This window comes from Enhydra lutris, unplaced genomic scaffold (genome assembly GCF_002288905.1).
Source record: "Enhydra lutris kenyoni isolate GAN:26980312 unplaced genomic scaffold, ASM228890v2 scaffoldscaffold33, whole genome shotgun sequence".
In the NCBI taxonomy this organism is placed as follows: Eukaryota; Metazoa; Chordata; class Mammalia; order Carnivora; family Mustelidae; genus Enhydra; species Enhydra lutris.
In genome coordinates this window covers 9,495,764-9,518,063 of record NW_019154117.1, presented here as the reverse complement: position 1 = coordinate 9,518,063, position 22,300 = coordinate 9,495,764, and the positions used below count along the sequence as shown (strand labels likewise).

Genomic DNA, 22,300 nt, shown 5'->3' with positions numbered 1-22,300 from the left:
CACTAGTGTCTGATGCAAAGAAAGGTCAAGTTAGAACAGGACAGGAAAGAAATCACTGGTTGCCCAGGGAAAGGTCATCAGTGGCTAGATCAAGGATAGCTTCTGCAGAGGGGCGAGGGTGGACGCCTCCTCAGGGCAGGGCAAGGGAGCAGAGAGGAAGTGGAGGCTTGGGGGTCAGGGCAAGGGGAGAGAGGAGCTTGACGATGAAGGTTTTCTTTTCAGATGGGACTGAATTGAGCCGGTTTCTAGGAAGAGGCAAGGAGTCATGGAAAGGAGGGTGCTGGCCAAGACAGGATATGATGCTGGTATCAAAACTGAAATAAAAATTTCTGTTCTGGGTGCCTTTTCTGCCTTCCCCATCCCCATCCCGGACAAATATTTGGTGCATGAACAGATTTTGGACTTTGAAGAGCTCCACTTTTATTGTGCTTGGGATTTGTTCCTTGGTGAAATGTAAAGGGACAAAACTGTACATACAAGAAGAAAATGGTATTTGGTGGAAACTCTCCCTTTCCTAATTGCTCTTAAATAGTTTGCCCGTTGCTCGTATGGGTATTTGAATGACGTTTGGAATATATTCCAAGGCTGCTTACCCCTGGAAGGATTCATGGAAGGACTCAGTTGGAGCTGAGTTCAAAGTCTCAAAAACAAGCCAAAGCCTGTTCCTTTCAGTAGTCAGGATAAAGTTTAATATCCTTCTTCGGAAAGCTTTCATGCGTTAAGTTTGCCACTGCTAAGCTGCTGGAAAGGAAAAATGCCAGAAGTTTAACTCCTATAGCAACTTTCTGGTGCAAGTTACATAACCGTTCTGGATTTGAAAAGCAGAGGTAATAATACCTACTTCTTGGGGTTGTTGTGAGGATTAAATGGGCCAATTAATACAGTCCCTGTCAGACAGTAAGCATGTACTAAGGGTGAGTAATATTGGTTACAGCAGCGGGCTTTTCTAGGTTGTAAGGGTTACAGACACTGTCAGATTACCTCTGTTCATAGTGGATTATTTAAAGGATACACCACAAGGTAAGGAGAACAGGAGACTACTTACCCAGCACACTGAGTCTGCAAATCTAAGGGCAATTCTTTTTTTTCTCTCTCTCTCACTCTCTCTCTCTCTCTCTCCTGCCAGCATTTACAAACTACAGGTTTCACATGAAAATCCAAATTTCCAGTAGCACTAGGCATATTCTGCAGCTCTGTCTGGAGCTCAACAGTCCTTCACATCTGCACACAGGTCTGGGATCTCAGGTTTGCCAAGATTAGTGCCAATCCCTGCCAAAAGTAGACATGGGCCCGAGGCCTCCATGTAAGGCCATGCAGGTTGCTCACTGTGCAAGGCACCCAGCTATGGGGCCAAATATGGGCTAAGTTCCTATAATCTGCAAAGGGCAGTTATTAAACCCTGACGGATTTGGGACTCAGGGTCTCCTTTTCTTCTTTTCTCTACCTGCTCTGCCTTCCTCATCTGCTCGCCCTGCTGACGTCTTTCCATTTCATGGCTTCCTCTCACTTGTAGCTTCTACTCCTTTACTCCTTCTGTCTACAGCCTCCTGTGTGTTTCCGCACCTGTGCCCACCCCACCATGCTTGACAAGATCAACTAACTGATTTGCCTAAGATCGTACAATTAGTAGGTGATGAAGACGGATTTGAACTGAGCTTATCCCTTGTTGGAAAATGATTACTGTGTAAGTTAGCATGAAGACATTGAAGATAATTTCTTACTAGATTTGGTTATTAAAAGAAATTCTCATATAGATTTCCTTGTTAAATGAGGACAGGCTTTATTGTTAACTTTTATGCAAAACCCACATGCATTTAAACTGACGTGTTATTTCCTGGTCTAAGGAAAACTCGGAAGGGGGCCAAGTTCATCCCAGGGCATTCAAAGGCGCTAAGTGCTTTGTTCTGTCCTTGGGACAAGGGTTTGATTCAAAGGTGTATTTGTCTGGGACTAGCCGTGAAAACCTGGTATTACCTTCTTTACTCTCTGTCTCTCCTGGCGAAGGACTGGACCTGCATTCTCATCATTGCACTTTGGAAATCATGATCTTCCTCAGCCCCCTAGGCCCCAGTGGGATGGTCTGGGCTTCATTTCCTCAGAGTTCCTGTACGCAGTTAGCGGAAGCAGGGTGACATGAACAGTGACCTGACACCACGGCCAATTTCGTTTCGGGGTTATTCTCTCAAGTGACTGACCATTCAGCCCAGTGAAACACTTCCTTTATGCTTTAGAGGGTTGGGAATTACAAGCATAGGTCAGGGATTCCCAACACCTTTAAATCATAATGCACGGATTTCTGCTTACTTAATGATTGTACTTAATGCAACTTTCTACAGGAGCAAAGACCGCCATGGACTTTCTTGGGCCTTAAGAGAACCGAGTTCTCATCTCATCTTTGCTTGTTAGTTTAGGCAGTGGTTCAACCTCACGGAGTGTTTTCTGACTTGTCCCTTCCCCTCCGAGTGCTGTGCCCTTGTCTTGCTCACTTCCCAGGCAGTGAGGCTCTGGGCGGAGAAGGTGGGCCTTCGCAAGGTTCTAAATTTATGCCAAAATAAGATACTAGCAAAGCTGGAGACACGTTCCCCGCCGTCTTGTGGAGAAGACCTTGGGCTTGACCGAAATCGATGTGATGGAAAGAGTTGTGTGTGTCGGCTTTGCACCCCCCGATGTGCGATAGCTTCAGTTCAGAAATCTGTTTTAGGTTTTTCGTTTCTAAAATCTCATTCATGTTAATTACTGTGTATTAATGTCACCTCAGTGGGGTCAGTGCAAAGGCACGTGGTGCAAAGGGATTTGAACACCCTCAGGGATCATAACTCCACACTGAAGCATGAGAAAAGGGGGTGCGGCCAACATTTTGAATTGTGTTCAAATGCAAATTTTTGTAAAACATGGAGTATTCAGGAACTGGAGAAAGTTAAAGCTTTATGTTATTCCCTTGTGGATGGTGAGACGTAAAGCTATTTTCTTGTGTGTTTAATATTACGTTAACTGCATAGGAGTTTAGTTTAATAGGAACCACAAAATCAACAGTAAGATATATTCTTTTTTAAATAAGATTTTATTTGTTTATTTGAGAGAGAGTGAGAGAAAGAGAGAGAGAGCACAAAAGTGGGGAGCAGAGGGAAAGGGAGAAGCAGACTCCCTGATGAGCCAAGAGCCCGATGTGGGGCTCGATCCCAGGACTCTGGGATCACGACCTGAGCTGAAGGCAGACTCTTAACTGTCTGGGCCACCCAGGTGCCCCACATGACGAACCCTTTCGTAAGGGAGGAGCAAAGGAACTTATTTTTATAACTGGGTAGAGATGATATCAAGGATATCATCAGCATCAGGATTTTTATGGCCTGTAGTGGATGGAAAACAAGAACAAGGCTCTTTCTGAGACCAGCGGGAAGGACTATTTACGGAAAAGATAAAGGACATGGTGGCCTCCTGACAAATGTTGGCAGAGGACGAGTGTTCCAGCTGAGCGGGTGGGAATGTGCCCATCCAGCCCAGGGAGACCCCTGGGAGAGAACACGGGACTCCTTAGGTCAGAGGCTATGTAGGCCTCAGAACTGGCTTCAGGCCCTCAGGTCTTCTCTGCTTCCCTTCCCTTTTCTGGAAAATGGGGATATTACTTATCCCATGGGAGAGCTGTGTGAGGACGAGTGTGGCTTTACAGAATGTGTATAATACTCAGAACTTATAAGGATGTACATTTCAGAAGCCTCGGGGAGGTTTCCTTTGCTCTTAGCTGAATATGTTAGTTGAGGTGGGGTCTGGTCCCATTTTCTTTTTTGAACAATTCTCCCTCGTTTTGGCCATCTCCTGCCTCCAGTGAAGGCACCAAAAGGTTCTCTTGCCTCAGATGCCTGCAGTCATGAAACAGCAGGACCCTGAGCTAAAAGCTCACTGGCTAGTGTAATACTTGGTTCAGAATAAGGAAGCTTCTTACAAAATACAGAAGCCTGGGCATCAGGGCCCATTTGCATATATGCTTCTCTTAAGGGCAGGGGACCTTTGTCTGCTGTTCTCACTGTGGAACCTTGACAAGATGGCTGCTTAATAATTGTTGAAAGAAGAAACCAAGGTCAGACGTCGGGGTTTTTGTCTCCCCTTTCCTTCCTAGTCTTCCTAAGAAATTCTCTTCATTCTACAACTTTCCTGATCTGCTCTCCAGAACATTGGCCCTTATGGACCGGTCTTCCTCCTCCCCCACTAAAGAGCTCTTTTTGTTTTCTTTTTCTTTTTTTTTTTTTTTTTGGAAAAACATTTTATTTATTTATTTATTTGACACACACACAGAGAGAGAGAGAGACAGACAGACAGCGAGAGAGGGAACACAAGCAGGGGGAGTGGGAGAGGGAGAAGCCAACTCCCCGCTGAGCAGGGAGCCCGATGTTGGGCTCAATCCCAGGACCCTGGGATCATGGCCTGAGCCAAAGGCAGATGCTTAACGACTGAGCTACCCGGGCACCCCTAAAGAGCTCTTTCCTCAAGTGAGCAATAGTTAGCCATTAGTAGCTTCCTGACTTAGGAACAATGCGGTTTCTCTAGTGTAAGAAGCATGGTTCGCATCCCCCAATCTATAATAAATGTTGAGGGGCACCTGGGTGACTTGCTTAGTCAGGTAAGCATCTTACTCTTGGTTTCACTCAGGTCACAATCTCAGGGTCCTGGGATCAAGCCTCACATTGAGCTCCACACTCAGCGCAGAGTCTGCTTGAAGAGTCTCTCTCTCCTCCTTCTGCCCCTCCCCCTGTATACCCACTCGCTCGCTCTCTCTCTCTCTCTCTCTCTCTCAAATAAATAAATAAATAAATAAAATCTTTAAAAATAGGTATGATTAAATAAATTTTGAGGGAAGAATGAAGATAGTTTGGATTTGGGGATTTGGTTATTTTGGGGTGCATTTATTTGTATAAAATGGCATATTTTGGCTAAATCTGAGGAGGAAATATAAACGTTGGTCAATGAATGTCTGTTAGGATCTTGATTTTCAGATTAACTGGGTAGGCAGGGTTCATTAGGCTAAGGGAGGTGGTCAGATGGCGGAGTCCAAAGTCTGTGGGTGGGTGAGTAGAAGGCAAGGGCAGGATGGCAGGTGGAGCTACAGGTTCTTGGCTCACATCAGAGAAGCGGTTCTCAGGCTTGAGAGTATCTCAGACTCACTTGGAGGCCTTGTTAAAACACAGAAGGTTGCGCCCCCACCCCTGAGTTTAGGACTCAGTAGGTCTGGGGTGGGGCCCAAGCATTTGCTTTTCTAACAAATTACCGGGGAATGCTGATGTCGCTGGTCTGGGGACCACACTTTGAGAACAGTTGCAATATAGAAAGAATAGGAAGATACAGCCGATCTTACTGGCCTCTGCTTAGTACATTTGTCCCCCTCAAGCTGAGGCTGGGTTCGAGAGCAAACAACATCTTTCTCAGTCATCCCAGTAAATTCCACAATTTAAGGAAGGGGAAACCAACAAGAAAGGAGGGGGTTAAAATCGTCCCGTTTTACCTCAGAGTAAAAGGCATTTTTGTACTTCACAGCTGTAGTCACCTTGGGGGGTAGAGGCCACAAGTCTCTGAGGGTCTTACTCAAGGCACTTCACTAAGACACAGACAAGCTGCCAGTTCACTGCCTTGGCCAGGTATCCGAAAACAAATAGCCTTATTCTACGTTCTTGGATGGAAAAAGAGCATGTGATCTCTCAGCGGCCAAGGATCTGGCCAAGCCCAGGACCAATGATCTGGATAAATCGCAAGTCAGAATGGAGAAACAAGGTGCTTTGAATTAATGGCACCCAACAGTGTTTGTTGAGTTTAATGGAATTCAGGTGGATCAGGAGGGGGACATAAGGGCTCCAAGTCCGCTGAGAACACAGTTTTATTTGGGAATTCCAGGAGACGAAGGAATAAAATAATAAAAGAGCCCTCAAGAGACTCTTAAGATGTTCAGGCCCATTCCTATGTCTCAGCAGAAGAATTTATGCTATTTAGAAAGCTGACGACATTGTAGCTTAAAAATGTGTGTGTGTGTGTGTGTGTGTGTGTGTGTGTGTGTGTACACAGTTTCTGTCACAAAATTAGTGCAGCCACAGCACAAACTATATGGAAAAACAGAAGAGAATAGAAGAAAAGATTATTCTTGTCTCTCTAACATACCTGTGAACAGCATTTCCTGCTAGTGGTTTTCCTTCTCTGTAATTTTAAATTGTGTATTTAGATTTAAAAATATTTTTTTAAAAAAGCTTATATAATCATAGTGTCTAAGAGCCCAGTCTCTGGAGTCGGGTAGTGTTGGTTTCAAATCCTGACTCCAGACATTTCCTGCCCTGAGTTTTGTACTTGTCCAATGGGGGAAGACAAACTCCATTCACAGTGTTGCTGAGGAAATTCGGTGGAAAGGTCCACATCCCGTGGTCAGCGCAGAACCAGGCCTAGAGCAAGCACTCGATCCGTATTGGCATAATTTTCTGTTCTCACTAAGAAGCCATGCCAACGTTCCACAAGCCTAATAATTGGGAACATTATCAACATCTAGAAACATGCCTATTTTTATTTCATGAGTCTGGTAAGATTTCATTCCACAAATTCTTCTGTGGTTCAGACTCTGCTTGGAAGAGGTTCTTCTTTGACCAGCTTACTGAGAGCTCTTATTCCTTGGGTTTTCCTCAGAAATTAGACTCATCAAGGAGCAGTCCAAGCCAAAACATACCAATGACCATTGGGCTTGGAGAGTTTGGTTCATTTGCTCTCTAGCAAGGCTGCGTGACTTTCCTCCAAGACCACAGACTCTGCACCATTGCAGGCATCACTTACAGCCTTGTTGATGGTGGGCTGCTAGGGAGACAGGTGAGAAACCATGGGTGGAGAGAGGAAGATCTCTTACCTCTATTGGACAAACAGCTGTAAACTCAGGCTTAGCCAAATCTACATCTGCAACCTGGACCTATCATTTCTGCCCCAGACCTGCTTATCCTTTTGCCAACTTGACTCCCGCTGGGAGTCCTCTTGGGACCACAAACCCAGAATGTCTAAACCAAATCTTCAGGCTGACAGAAGGTAACCACACTGTCCTGAGTTTTATAGTTGCCCTGTAAAGGAAGGGATTAATTTTTAGATAGCGACTTCCTGCCCGTAAAGGGAAAAAAAGAGCTCGTCATTGAAGACCTTAGTTTTGTTTATCAGATAAACAGATCTTGATGCTACAGGACAGTTATAGGTACAATAAGCAGAATAGCCAGCTGGTTCATGAACTCCTTAAATTTGATGCAAACATGTTGTTCATTCTCTTATACTGCTAGAGTGTTAATTGATAAAATACTATGAAGAATAAGTACGCAGATCCTTTGGCCAAGGAATTCCACTTCTAAAACCTTATTCCACAGCTATATTTATAAATGTGTGAATTAGCAAATGTGCAATTTACTGAACGTTATTTGTGCTGGCAAAAAGTTGGAGACAACATGGGAATGTGAACTGGTGCAGCCACTCTGGAAAAGAGTATGGAAATTCCTCAAAAAAACTTAAAAAGTTTTGCCATTTGCGATAACAAGGATAGACCTTGAGGGCATTATACTAAGTGAAATAAATCTGAGAAGGACAAATACTGTATAATCTCACTTATATGTAGAATCTAAAACAGAACCAAAAAACTGAGCTTGTAGATGGAGAGAACAGACTGGTGGTTGCCAGAGGTCCTAGGTGGGGATGGGCAAGATGGGTGAAGGGGGCCAACACGTGCAGACTTCCAGTTATAAAACAGATAAGTCCCAGGGATGTAATGTATAACATGGTGAGTATAGTTAATGATACTATGTTACAGGGATGCCTGGGTGGCTCAGTCAGTTAAGCCACTGCCTTTGGCTCAGGTCGTGATCTCAGGGTCCTGAGATCGAGATCCACGTCAGGCTCCTTGCTCAGTGGGGAGCCTGCTTCTCTCTCTGCCTCTGCCTGCCACTCTGCCTGCTTGTGTGTGATCTCTCTCTCTCTGACAAATAAATAAATACAATCTTAAAAAAATACTATGATATGGGGCGCCTGGGTGGCTCAGTGGGTTAAAGCCTCTGCCTTCGGCTCAGGTCATGGTCCCAGGGTCCTGGGATCGAGCCCCGCGTCGGGCTCTCTGCTCAGCAGGGAGTCTGCTTCCACCTCTCTCTCTCTCTCTCTCTCTGCCTGCCTCTCTGCCTACTTGTGATCTCTGCCTGTCAAATAAATAAATAAAATCTTTAAAAAAAAAAAATTCTATGATACATATTTGAAAGTTGCTGAGAGAATAGATCTTAAAAGTTCTCATCACAAAAAGATTTGTAACTGTATGGTGACAGGTGTTAAGTAGGCTTATTCTGGTGATCACTTTGCAATATTTACAAATATCATTATGTTTTATACCTGAAACTAATATAATTTTATGTCAGTTATACCTCGATAAAAAATTGGAAAAAGCAAAAATATGTAAAGGAGATTAATTAAGAAAATGTGCATCTATATAGTAGAATATGTATACAGCCATAAAAAAAAAAAGGAGCTTATCTATTAGGTGAAAAGAGCAAAATGCTCATCAGTGAATGGATAAATGGATTGTGGTAAATTCATACAATGTAATACTCCTTCATTAAAAAAAGGAACAACTATTATGTTCCCATTTGTGTACAGTATTGGGGAAAGAATATGTATATATGTATTTGCATCTAGACTGCATACGTACAGTAATATCCACAAGACACTATTATGTAGATTGTCTATGGGGAAGGAACTTGCATAACTGGAAGACAAAAGTGAGAGGGAGACATTTTATAATGTTCTTTTTTATATTTAAAAGTACAAAAAATATTACGTACTCAAAATAAAAATAGAATAGTTTACAACTATATCTAGATATTACATATAATTTTTCTTTTTTTCCTTTTTGGTTTATAACTAGTTTTTAAAAATTCATTTAATCAGCCTATGTGTATAAACACAAAGGAGAGGTTTAATATTATTCCATCTGCAAAAATTAGCAAATATTTAGAAAGCTAGTATGTTTTTTTTTTACTCTGAGTTTAATTCTACTGTGGTGTGTGACTACCTGTTCTATGTGATTTCTGAACTTTGAAATTTGTTGAGACTTGCTTTTTGGTCCAGTATATGGTTACTTCTGAAAATGGCAGAGGAAGAATGTGTACTCTGTCATTAAGTGTAGATTTTCTGTATAAGTGAAATAGATCAAGTTTGTTTATCATCTTCAAATCTTACATATCTCTGATTTTTTGCTTTACATGTTCTATCACTTACCAAAAGAAGTATGCAAAATTCTTTCACTAAAATTATATATTTGATGTTTCTCCTCTTCTGCAGTTCTTGCTTTATATGTTTTGAGCCTTTATTACTTGGCACATACACATTTAAGATTGCTACATCTTTCTGCTGAACTGACTTTTGATCATTCAAAATGTCCTCTTTACCTTTTGTCACACTTGTTGCTTTAAAGTCCTTTTTGCCATATTATTGTAGCTACACCAGATTTCTTTGGGCTATTTTTGCCTGCCTTTTTTCCACCACTTTGTAAGGAGTTTATCTAGGCATTTACCCAAGACAAATAAAAGATGTCCCTAAAAAGACTTGCCCATGAATGTTAATAACAGCTTTATTTGTAATAGCTAAAAACTGGAGAAAATTCAAATGTCCATTAACAGGTGAATGGATAAACAAATGGTCATATATGCACGCAGTGGAAATAGTTTATAATGAAAGGAAATGAACTATTGAGAGATGCTACAACATAGACAGATCTCAAAATAGTTAGGCTTGCAAAAGAAGCCAGAAAAAAGGAGATCTATTGTATGATTCTATTTATGTAAAATTCTAAAGAATACAAACTTATCCATAATGATAGAAGACAAATGAGTGGTTACCAGGGGAGCAATGGGTTGGGGGAAGGAGGGAGATTAAGAAGTGGCAGGAGGAAGTTTTGTGATTGCAGTGACGGTTTCATGGGCGTAGTTTTTGTCAAACTTATAAATTATCCACTCTAAATATATGCAGTATATTGCATGTCGGTTATGCTTCCATAAATCTGTTAAAAAAGAAAAGTATATATGTCTCTTGAAAGTAGCATAAAGTTTTTTATGTAATCTGATGATCTTTGTCTTGTAATTGGTGAATTTACTCTAACTACAGTTAATATAATCACTGACATGTTTGAATTTGTTTTTTTCCCTACACTCTTTCCTTCCGAAGACTGAGATAACTTATATCTCAAACATGATGCTAAACTATTCTACCGATTTCCCTGGGTCATTCTGAGGAATGAGATCATTATATGTAAAAGTCTCAGTGAGTTATACATCATTATAGTTTTCAATTTCTTTCTTGGTTTTCAGAAATGAGCAAGATGAATCCTAGATAAAATTCTAAAGCAGATGCCCCTTTTCAACAGAAAGGTTTATATTTTGGCAGATTGCCTAGCCCTTTTTTTTCACCTTTTGAAACCCCTTCATTCATTTCTCCCGTGCCTTTTGGCAACACTAATCTGTTGTCTGTATCTATGAGCTTGTTTCTGGTTTTGTTGTAGATTTCATATGTAAGAGATATCATGTAGTATTTGTCTTTCCCTGTCAGATTTATTTCACTTATCATAATGTCCTCGAGGTCTGTACATGTCGTTGTAAGAGGGAAGATGTCACTCTTTCTTTTTCTTTTTTTTAATATTTTTTTTATTTATTTGGTGGGGGGCAGGCAGAGGGAGAGAAAGAGAGAAAATCCCAAGCAGACTCTGTGCTGAGCACAGAGCCCCATGCGGGGCTCAGTCCACGACCCTGAGACCACAACCTGGGCCAAAATCAAGAGTCAGATGCCCATCTGACTGAGCTACCCAGGCGCCCCAAGATTTTATTCTTTTTTTATGGCTGAATAATACTCCATTGTGTATGTATATACAATTTATTATCCATTCATCCATTGATGGACACTTAGGTTATCTCCATGTCTTGGCTTTTATAAAGAATCCTGCAGAGAACACGAGGGTGTCTGTATCTTTTCATGTTAGTGTTTTTGTATTCTTTGGATAAATACCCAGAAGCGGAATTGCTGGATCATATAGTAATTCTATTTTTACTTTTTTTGAGGAAGCTCCATACTGTTTTCCAAGTGGCTACACTAATCTACATTCCAACCTATAGTTCCTGGGGGTTCCCTCTTCCCACATCCTCACCAACCCTTATTATTTCTTGCCTTTTGATGCTAGCCATTCAGACGGGTGTGAGGTGGTAGCTTCTTGTGCTTCTGATTTGTATTTCCCTGATGATTAATGATTCTGAACTTTTTTTTCATGTGCCTCCTTTGGAAAGGACATCTTCTTTGGAAAAATGTCTATTTTCTGTATATCTTCTTTGGAGAAATGTCATTTCAGGTCTTCTGCCCATTTTTAAATCAGATTGGCTTTTTGCTATTGAGTTGTATGAATTTTTTAATATATTTTTGATATTGGCCTCTTACCAGTTACATGATTTGCAAATATTTTCTTCTACTCAGTGGATTGCCTTTTCATTTTCTTGATGGTTTCCTTTGCTGTGCAGAAAGTTCTTACTTTAATGTAGTCCTCTTTGTTTGGTTTTGCTTTTGTTCCTTTGCTTTTGGTGTTAGATTTAAAAAATCATTGCCAAGACCTATTTCAAGGAGCTTACTGCCTATATTTTCTTCTGAAAGTTTTATAGTTTCAGGTCTTATGTTCATGTTTTTATTTGAGTTTAAATGTATATTTCTACTGTGTTTTTCCCCTATTTTTCAACTTGTCTTTTGTTCCCAGAGAGATTAGAATACATACTTATTAGAATTCTATAATTCTATAATTTCGCAGATAATATAGGAACTTTAGAAGATATGAACTCCATGTACCCTTCCCACCTTTTGTGTTATCACTGATATGGATTTTGGTACTATGTATATCTTGGGTCTTAGTTTTTAAATTTCTTAAGATTTTTAATTTTTTAAAAAGATTTTATTTATTTATTTGACAGACAGAGATTACAAGTAGACAGAGAAGCAGGCAGAGAGAGGAAGGGAAGCAGGCTCCCTGCTGAGCAGAGAGCCCAATGTGGGGCTCAATCCCAGGACCCTGGGATCATGACCTGAGCCGAAGGCAGAGGCTTTAACCCCCTGAGCCACCCAGGCACCCCAAGATTTTTAATTTATTAAAGTGATCTCTAGGGACGTCTGGTTGGCTCAGTCAGTTAAGCCTCTGGGGAGGGGAGTCTGCTTCTCCCTCTCCTGTTCCTCCTGCTTGTGCACATGCTTGCTTCTCCCTCTCCTGTTCCTCCTGCTTGTGCACATGCTTGGTCTCTCTCTCTCTCTCTCTATCCCTCTCTCTCTGTCAAATACATAAATAAAATCTTAAAAAAATAAAGTGATCTCTGCACCCAACACAGGGTTTGAACTTACAACCCTGAGATCAAGAGTTGCAACTGAGCCAGCCATACAAATAGTGTATATTTTGAATCTACATTATGGTCATTACTTTGTACTGTCATTGCTGCTTGGATTTACTCACACATTTATCTTTTTGATGCACTTGATTGCTGTCAACACTTTTGTGCCTCCATCTGAAACACTTTTCTGCTTTCCTTCTGTCTAAAGAGCTCTTTACTCTTTCTTTTAGTCCAGCTATCCTGGTAATAAATTCTCTCAGTTTTTGTTCATCTGGTGAAGTCGTTATTTATCCTTCTTAATGAAGGATATTTTCACCAAGTAGAAAATTCTACAGATGGCATTGCATTCGTTTTGGGGTTTCACTTTTTCCCGTGAGAAGCCAGTGATCAGTCCTACTATTAGGACTATTAGTCCTACGCTTTGAAGGCGATGTGTCTTTTCCCCAGATTTTTTCAAGAACATTTAAAATTTCACCTTGATTTTTGTCAGTTTTACTATGAGGTGACTAGGTTTGATTTTCCCTGTATTGATTCTGACGGGAGTTTGTGGTACGGTATGAATCTGGGTCTTTGGTGCCTCTGTCAACAATATTTCTTTAAATCTCACTTCTGCTCCTGTTTTGTCTCTCCTCCTTTTTTGGGACTTTAATTTACATATGTTAGATCTGTTTCTTTATGTGTCAGGACACTGTTTTGGAGGCATCTTTTTTTTCCCCCGCTTTAAACAAGTACAAATATGGGGCACCTGGGTGGCTCAGTCAGTTAAGCGTCTGCCTTCGGCTCAGGTCATGATCTCAGGGTCCTGGGGTCGAGACCCTGCTCAGTGGGGTGGTGGGGGGGAGATTGGCTTCTCCTCTGCCCCTCCCCCATTCCCTCTCTCTCTCTCTCTCAAATAAATAAATAAATCTTTAAAAAAATTAGTACTTATAGGTGTACTTTTATGTATTTATTTATTTTTAAAAGATTTTATTTATTTGAGAGAGAGAATGAGAGAGAGAGAAAGCACACGAGGGAGAGGAGGGGCAGGCAGAGGGAGAAGCAGGGAGCCTGATGCTGGACTCATCCGGGACTCCAGGATCATGACCTGAGCTGAAGGCAGTAGCTTAACCAACTAAGCCACCCAGGCGCGCTATAGGTGTACTTTTAGGTGGTTATTCTGCCTCACCAGTAGGACATGACTATGTCAGGAGAGAAACTATCTTATGTCATGTTTTTCTGATAATATATACAGGCTGGGAGACAGTAATGCCTTAGGGAGACCCCGAAGACGTTGGCTCACTCTTCTCTAGGCTCTCTGCGGGAACGCTCAAACGCTTCAGTCATCGAATAAACATTCTTCCTATTCAGAGGAATTTTCCAAGTGAAAGGAATTTGGGACTCCCCGTGAGGAAGAAACATATAAGTCCCACAGCTTGTTAATAAGTGCAAACTTCTCTTTGTAGTCATGTTTCCACCTGTTGAATCATCTTTATAGAAGTTGTACACTGAGGGCATGTCTGTTTATGAGAAGAGACGGAAAGTATGAGCCAATCTGAAACCTGAAATATCTATTACGAAGCCCCAGGCTAACGAACTTCTGAGGAATTTGTTCCAGACTCCAGTGCTCAAAACGTGTGTGTATATGTAAGGATGGAGTTATGTATGTATATGACAATATATATAATAGACATAGAATATATATAATTTGCATCAGCTATTCATTTTGTAGCCTTTTCAATTTAAAGGTGCACTTTAGGGCCACCTGAGTGGCAGAGCATGCAACTCTTGATCTTGGGGTCGTGAGTTCCAGTCCCATGTTGGGTATAGAGATTACTTTAAAAAAATTTTTTTTTTTAGATATAAAGGTGGGCTTTACTAAGAGTATCTGAGGATGCCTTTCAGAAAAAGCCTTAGATCATTTTTTTAAAAAAGATTTTATTTATTTGTTTGACAGAGAGAGAAAGCAAGAGAGGGAATACAAGCAGGGGGAGTGGGGGAGGGAGAAGCAGGCTTCCTGCAGAGCAGGAAGCACCCTGGGATCATGACCTGAGCTAAAGGCAGATGCCCAATGACTGAGCCACCCAAGCAGCCCCTTAGATCATTTTTTTAAAAAAAAGATTTTATTTTTTTATCTTGGGGACGTGGCGAGGAGCAGAGGGAGAAGGACAAGCAGACCCCAAGCCAAGTGGAGTGTGGATCCCAATGCAGGGCTGGATCCCACGATCCTCAGATTATGACCTGAGCTGAAATCGAGAGTCAGACACCAAACCAACTAACTGATCTACCCAGGCACCCCACCTTCCATCATTTCGATGTGGTCAGCTCCAGGAACTGCTCACTTGTAAGCCCCGCTGTGTGTTTTCAGACTTGACCCATGCCGTGCTCTGTGATCCAAGCTGGCTTATTTACATCATTCAGAGCTACTTTTTCTACATACATTTAAACATCTTTATTGTGGTTGTTACGCTATACTGCCCTAACCTTATAATTCAGGAAGTTTGGGAAATAACATTCTTTCTTTGCTTACTTGGTGCAAACCGTTGCTGGTCCTGAACAATGGTTATTTTGCAGGGTTTAATGATACCATGTGCCTGTGGTCACATACATGTGTGTGCCACCCACAAGTGTCTATAATTAGCATTTATTACTAGCTCCCTACTTTACCCTTGTATTTGTTGAGTGTTTTGCTAGTTACGAAGTCAGTTGTTAGTTACTAAGAGCAAATTACAATTTTGCTTTTCTCCATTTCATCCCTTTCACTATTGTTTAAAACATATTGCATTTGGGAAAACCCTAAGCCCCTTTGAATACTTACTTGGTTTTTTTCTTGAATCAGTTTTAAAATTCTTCCAACCATTGTGGCTGCTGGCCGTCCAGCATGTAGTGAAAGAATTTTCTTTTAGGGATGAAAGCCAGCGAGAAGCCATCCGGGACGATGTAGTTTCCTAGCACAGCTGCTGGTGTAGATCATGGTGCTAAGTGTTCCACTTGGAGATTCTGGATCCTCTTTGCCAGTTCCAGCTGGAAAGGTGCCCAGGAGATCTGATAGCCCAGCCCCTTCATTCCACATGTAATGAAACTAAGACTCAGCCTGGTTAAGGAATCCACTTGAACTCCAACAGCTGGCAAATGGCTACATTTATTGTAAACAAACAGGACAGACTGATAGTTAAAATACTTGAAGTAGGAGTATGGAAACCTAATACTTAGATGTCGTGAAATGGTAAAAGCAAACAAACAAACAAACAAACTGCTTTTTTCCATCAGGTCTGGTCCTACTCCCCCCGCCACCCCAAGTATGCCTCGAAAGTCCTCTTTTTGTTAGGGGGTCAGAGGGAGAGGGAGAGAGTGAGTCTTGGGGCTCTTGATCTCCCATGGACTCAATCTCACAACCCTGAAATCATGATCTGAACCGAAATCAACCTACTAAGCCACTGGGCACCTGGGCTCGACAGTCCTCTTTTTCCAGAAGCTTCCTAAGCGTTCCTGGGCTGAATGAATAACTCCCTGCTCTTTGCTCACAGGGCACGGTCATATTTTTTTATCGTGATACTCATCATGTTGTATTATAATTATTTATTCAGTTATCCGTCTGTCCTCCTCCCTCCCACCCACTGGGCTGAGCCTCCAGGAGCAGCTACAGGATCATCTTGGACTTTAATCCCTAGCACTTGGCAAAGAGCCTGGTACTTTTGTGCTCTCGATGTTTTATGAATGAATGAATGAACTAATACTTTCATAGTCTTGCACTATTAGGGAATCTTTACTGACAAAAAATCACCTGAAGTTGCTGGCTAACCATGCAGTTTTCCAGGCCATGCCATAAGAGATGCTGTTTCTGGACGGGGATAGGGTCTAGGAATCTGCATTTTATTAAGCAGCTGATAATTTGAAGCCTATGGTCCATAGACTGCACTTGGCAAGCTCTGCTCCATCATCAGTTCCACTGGCCCTTAGTGCCAACTGTGTGTATCACAATTATCCATCCATCTGAATAAACACAGAGCTTTGCTACACATCCCCCTCTACCATTTTGACTCCTGAGTATGGGTACCAACATTTAAAACAAGTTCCAAATCTCCCTCCCAGTTTAATTTGTATAAATCAAGAAAATAATATTTTAAAGCATTTTGAGTTATTAGAAGAAGAGTGTCTTAGCTCATCAAGGAAATATCATCATGATACATATAAATCTGGCATCAGGAAAGTTATCTGAGACTTGTTGAATTTGGGCTGAAACTCAAGTACGGAAGAAATAAAACCCACATACCAGGACTACCTGCGTGGACACAAGTCTGGATGACTTCTTGCCTGGGCTGAATTCTCTTAGCTGTGTGGGCAGGCTTTCCCCTTCACTAGGGTCAATGTAGAGATGAGGAGGGTTGATTCTGATGCTGGGAGGCTAGGTGCTCTTCTGAGAATGAAGTTCCATATCTTGGAAATTAACAAAATTTTTAAAAATTTTGAAATTTATAAAATTTTAAAAATTCCCAAGACTGCACCTGTGCCTGCCTGCCACTTTGTATGTACACACCTTTTTTTAAAATGCCGAACTTAAGCAGCTCTACATCACAGAGAGCTAAATGAGGTGGTTATTAAGCTACCTTTAGATAATTACCGAAGGGATTTTTAATCCTTTTGTTGTATTTACACATACACCGTTAGTCATTTCTATTCGGTTCCTCATTCTGCTTTTCACTTGTAACTTACTTGGTATGCGCCTTTCCGTGGGTGAACCTAATTCGCAGTTTTTAGAAGATTTTATTTATTTATTGGACATACAGAGATCACAAGTAGGCAGAGAGGCAGGCAGAGAGAGGAGGAAGCAGGCTTCCTGCTGAACAGAGAGCCCGATGCGGGGCTCGATCCCAGGACCCTGGGATCATGACCTGAGCCGAAGGCAGAGGCTTTAACCCACTGAGCCACCCAGGCGCCCCCTAATTCGCATTTTTATTTGAGGTGGTAAAAATCAACATTTCACCTATTTGCTGTTATTTACTTCGTGCTCTCCCTTGTGTTAGGTGTTTCGGTTATTTTCAGTTATTTGCCGCCATGTGGAATTCTGATATTCATTTCTGCTCAAATTATATGTTTGTTTGAATCCCACGGTGTATACTCTCCAAAGTGAAGTGATTACATTGAAAGGTAACGGCAGTTTTAGGGTTCTCGTTGTGTATCACAGTGTTGCTTTCCAGAGGCACTGAACCTATATACAACCCTGGGGGGTTCCACCGAGGTGTGGGACGTGCCGATTTTCCCACGGTTTGACCAGCACGTGATTTTTGTCATTCTGGTTTATTTTTGTTGGTTTAGTATGTGCACAGGGCCTCTCCAGAGAGATTTAGTTTTGATGTTCTTTAAACGATGGACGTTCTTTTCCGTGTGGGACAATTCACTATTTTCATTTTAAGGACCAACAATTCCTCTCCATGTTTGACAGTTTTGAAGGGACGGGTTTAATTGCCTTCTGTAGAATTGATCCTGTAGGGATGGGAAATGGGGTCAGGCTCGAGTGTCAGGGAAGAGGATCGGTTGTATGGCTCCGAGTTGGGAACCCGATGTGGAGAATCGCAATGGAAACGCCCGCGGACCCTCTTTAAGGATTGAAGAGTGGGAACATTCTGATTTCGTGCTGAATTAAATCCTGGGGTTTTGGCATAGAGTGATAGATTTTGCTTCAAAATGGAAGCAAGAATGTGTCCCTGCTTCCTTTCTTTGACTCTCTGTAACACCACACCTCTCCTGATCCTTTTTAGAAGTTCCCATTTCAGGGGTGCCTGGGTGGCTCAGTGGGTTAAGCCACTGCCTTCAGCTCAGGTCCTGATCCTGGGGTCCTGGGATTGAGTCCCGCATCGGGCTCTCTGCTCAGCGAGGAGCCTGCTTCCTTCTCTTTCTGCCTGCCTCTCTGCCTACTGGTGCTCTCTGTCTGTCAAATAAATTAAAAAATCTTAAAAAAAAAAAAAAAAAAGAAAGAAATTCCCATTTCAAGTAGACCCTGGTCTGGTAGTCTGGTCTACGGCGGGAAGAGCTTCTGAAGGACCAGGAGACGAAATCATGTTATTTGAGAGGTCCTATGGGGAGGCCCTGGGGGCAGTCTCAGGAGCAGTAAGTCCTGTCTGTCGAAGGCCCCCAGGTCACGGCAAAGGGCCTTTGCTTGGTTGTCTCGTCCTTCTGTGTGTACGGTCATCTCCCCAAGTAAGCACATAACTGAACACCATGGTGATTTGGGTTCCTTTGTAGTGCCAATTGCAAGATACAGGGTTGTTCATGCACGATGGGCCTTTTGATATGGCCAGGGGTCTAATCTGTTGGTTTTTAAAAATTGGTGATGGTTCAGCTTGTAATGAAAATCAGCCTATTGAGTACTTGGAATCAAATTCTGAAGGTTTTCCTCCATTCTTGGCTCTTTCATTCAATTTGGTAATTTTTGCCTTCCCTCTTGTGTCTTTAGGACACTTACACACATCCATATCTATATCTGTATTTTTATCAGCTTTATTGGGAAATAATTCACATACCACTTAGTTTACCCATTTTTCATGCACAATTTGCTAATTCTTAACATATTCACAAAATTATGTTTCTGTCACCACAATCAATTTCATTTATTTATTTTTTTAAAAAATTAAAAGTCTATTTATTTATTTGAGAGTGAGTGAGAGAGAGCACAAAGTTGGTGGGGGGGGGGAGAAGGAGAGGGACAAGCAGACTCCCTGCTGAGCAGGGAGCCTGGTGCAGGGCTCCATCTAAGGACCCCAAGATCATGACCCGGGCTGAAGGCAGACCCTTAACTGACTGAGCTACCCAGGCAGCCCACCACAATCAATTTTAAAACATTTTCATCACTCCAAATCTCGTTCCCATTAGCAGTCACTCCCCATTTGTCTCCAAAGCCCCAGCCCTATGCAACCACTCATCTCTTTCTGTCTCTGTAGACTTTCTTGTTCTGGAAATTTCATATAAGGAATAATGAAATACGTGGTCTTTGGTTTTAGCTTCTTTCACTTGACGTGATGTTTTCAAGGTACATACATGTTGTCCTATATGGTAATGCTTCTTTCCTTTTTGTTGCTGAATAATATTCCTTTGCATGATAGACAGCATGTTGTTTATCCAAGCAACAGGTGATAGACGTTTGGGTTGTTTCCACTTTTCTATTATGAATAATGCTGCTGTGAGCATTCATGGCTAAATTTTTGTAGGAAATTATGCTCTCATTTCTCTTGGGTGTACTCCTAGGAGTGCAGTTGCTGGGGTCTATATGGGAACACTATGTTTAACTTTTTGAGGACCTACCAGACGACTTTCTAAAGCACTCGCATGATTTTATATTCCCACCAATAACTCGCGATGCTCTGATTTCTCTGTACTCTCACCAACACCTGCCATCACCTTTTTTTTCTGAAATAGCCATCCTAGTGATTATGAAGTGGCAGCTCCTGTGGTTTTGGTTTGCGTTTCCCCAGCAGATCATAGAATACTTCTTATCCTCGTGTGTTCTTACACTTAAAAAAATTAAATAAGGACAAGATCTCAGGAAATTCAGGAATACAATGAGAATGAACTGCTTTCACTTCCTGTGGGAGGGGGTCTCACTTCATTGCTTCATTCTGTGGGGTCCCCTCTGCCATGAAGCTGCTCCGGCCATTTTCTTCTATCCTCGTCCCCACTCATCATCTGGAATCCTGGGAAGGAGAGATCATTGTCCTGTGTTGGGTTACGTGCCCACCCCTCTGTTTTGTAGTTATGCCTAGACAAAGTATAAGATGAGAGTGTGGATCCTGGAAGGACATTGAGGTGCTCTCGGATTGGGGGAATGAATGCCCCACATGGGACCAGAACAGGGTTTCTGCCTTTCTGGAAGTAACACGTTGCCACGTCGGAGGGCCAAGCAGACCAAGTCAGAAACCTTATCGTGCAGGGTAATTACCAATTATGCCTTAGCACACAGTGTAATGGAGAAAACATAATAAGCTTTATTTATAATATTCAAATATTATATTTTAAAGTCATCATTTAAAAAATTTATATGGCCCTTGGCTCAATAAACAGCATGTTTCAAACACACGATCTCACCCGATCCTCAGGAAACATCTGTTCGTCTCTCCTTCTGTTATGTAGTTGTCTCACTGGGGTTTAAATACACTTCAGAGAACTAGCCCAGGAATCCACCCACCAACAAATGAGATCGGATGAGAAAGGTGACGTGAGAAAATGTATTCTGAGCTCCGAACAAACGACTAACACATGAGTGCCTCAAAGACAATCTGTTTGCAAGCTGGGGTTTCCCTGGTCCACAGCTCGGGCCAGTAGGTGTGAGCAGACAATGGGGAACAACTTTCGTGTACCTGGTTTCCAGCTACCAAGGATGTTGGCTGGGGACAACAGTGTTGGGCTATGAATGACTCAAAGGATCACTCTGCTAGGAGCAGTTTGGAAAGAGTGCAGTCCTTGGACTCCTATGTAGCACTTAGGGTACCTGGAGGAAGGTGGGATTGTTCATATCATAGATATCTAGAATGTTCTGTCATAGCAGGCAGCCAACCAGAAGGGTTCAACTGCTTAAAATGAGAATGGCCAGATCAGAATGGCAGCATGGGGTTTAAAGGACTCTAGTCTGACACCAGATGTCCTCATGCAGAGACAAGGGCTCTGAATGGCTTGGGAAGAAAGATCCAAGCACTCTGGATCTTTCCTCTGGGCTCAAACTCTTCCCCTCCTTCATGCTCCCATCCTTTCAGTATTGGGCAGCAGCCATGGTCGGCTGTGGGTGTCCTGGCCTTTGTGAACTTTTCGAGGCTGTATATGGTCAGACAAGAGCTACGCTGTCCACTCATAGGCCGCTGAGGACATGTTAGTTCCGCCAATTGCCCGGCCAACGCCTGGGTTTTATAACACGATACCAAAGATCGTATCTGTAATTGTGATATCTGTGAAAATAGCTTCTTCATTTGGATGTTTGTATTTTACCCAAGGTATTCTTCCGCGGAAATAAGGAAGCAGTTCACTCTCCCTCCGAACCTTGGCCACTACCATCGACAGAGCATCAGTACCTCTGGCTTCCCCTCTCTTCAACTAGTAAGTATGAATATGGGTTTGCTTAGAGAATGGTCACGTGCAGAAAGGCGCAGTGTGTCTTTTGCTTCCTGCTTCTCCTTTGCTCTTCTGCTGCCGCCTTACACCTCCAACTGCCAGTTCCTACCTCCATGCCTGCTTCTTGACATCACACGGTTTCCCTCTCTCCTTCCATCTGCGGGAGCGGAGAGTACGGTGTGGACCTCCAGGGGCCGTGCTTCTGAAGTCTCGGGTTTTAGTGGGCAAACAGGCTGCTTGATTTCCCCCAAATTATGATTCATATTTTGGGGAAGGGCGGAGTGGCCTGGAACCCAACTATCATTTGTAAACAGGCTTGTATTAGGAAAATAAATCCCGAAATCTGGAAAGCCAAGTTAGGAACCTTAATTTTTAAAAATGGTTTTCTTGGACATATAATTTACACAACAATAAATTCACTCATTTTAGGTATACGGTTTAATGAATTGGGCCAGTTTCTAGTCATTTAACCCTTACTCAATCAAGATTATAGAACAGTCTCTTTACCCCAAGATACCCCTCATGCCCCTTTCCAGTGGGTCTCTTCTTCCAGCCGCCAGCCCAAGGCAATCACTGATCCACTCCTGTCACGATTTTGCCTTATCTGGAACTTGATATAATTGGAATCACAAAACAGACCTTAATTTTTTTAAGATTTTTATTTGTTTATTTGTCAGAGAGAGAGAGAGAGAGATAGAAGAAGCATGGGGAGCAGCAGGCAGAGGGAGAAGCAGACTCCCTGCTGAGCAAGGAACCGGATGTGGGACTCAAACCCAGGACCCGGGGATCATGACCTGAGCTGCAGGCAGATGCTTAACCAACTGAGCCACCCAGGCCTGTCC

At 42.3% G+C, this 22,300-nt stretch overlaps 1 protein-coding gene across 1 annotated transcript in view; it reads left to right on the top strand.

Annotated features, from left to right (window-relative positions):
• Positions 1 to 730: 730 nt before the first annotated feature.
• The window catches only part of LOC111153567 (dedicator of cytokinesis 8), a 178,860-nt gene continuing 157,290 nt past the window's right edge, over positions 731 to 22,300 (top strand). The window contains exons 1-2 of the mRNA XM_022512673.1: positions 731 to 827; positions 21,341 to 21,443. The gene's annotated coding sequence lies outside the window, so the exon portion shown is untranslated. The remainder of the gene's footprint in view (positions 828 to 21,340; positions 21,444 to 22,300) is intronic.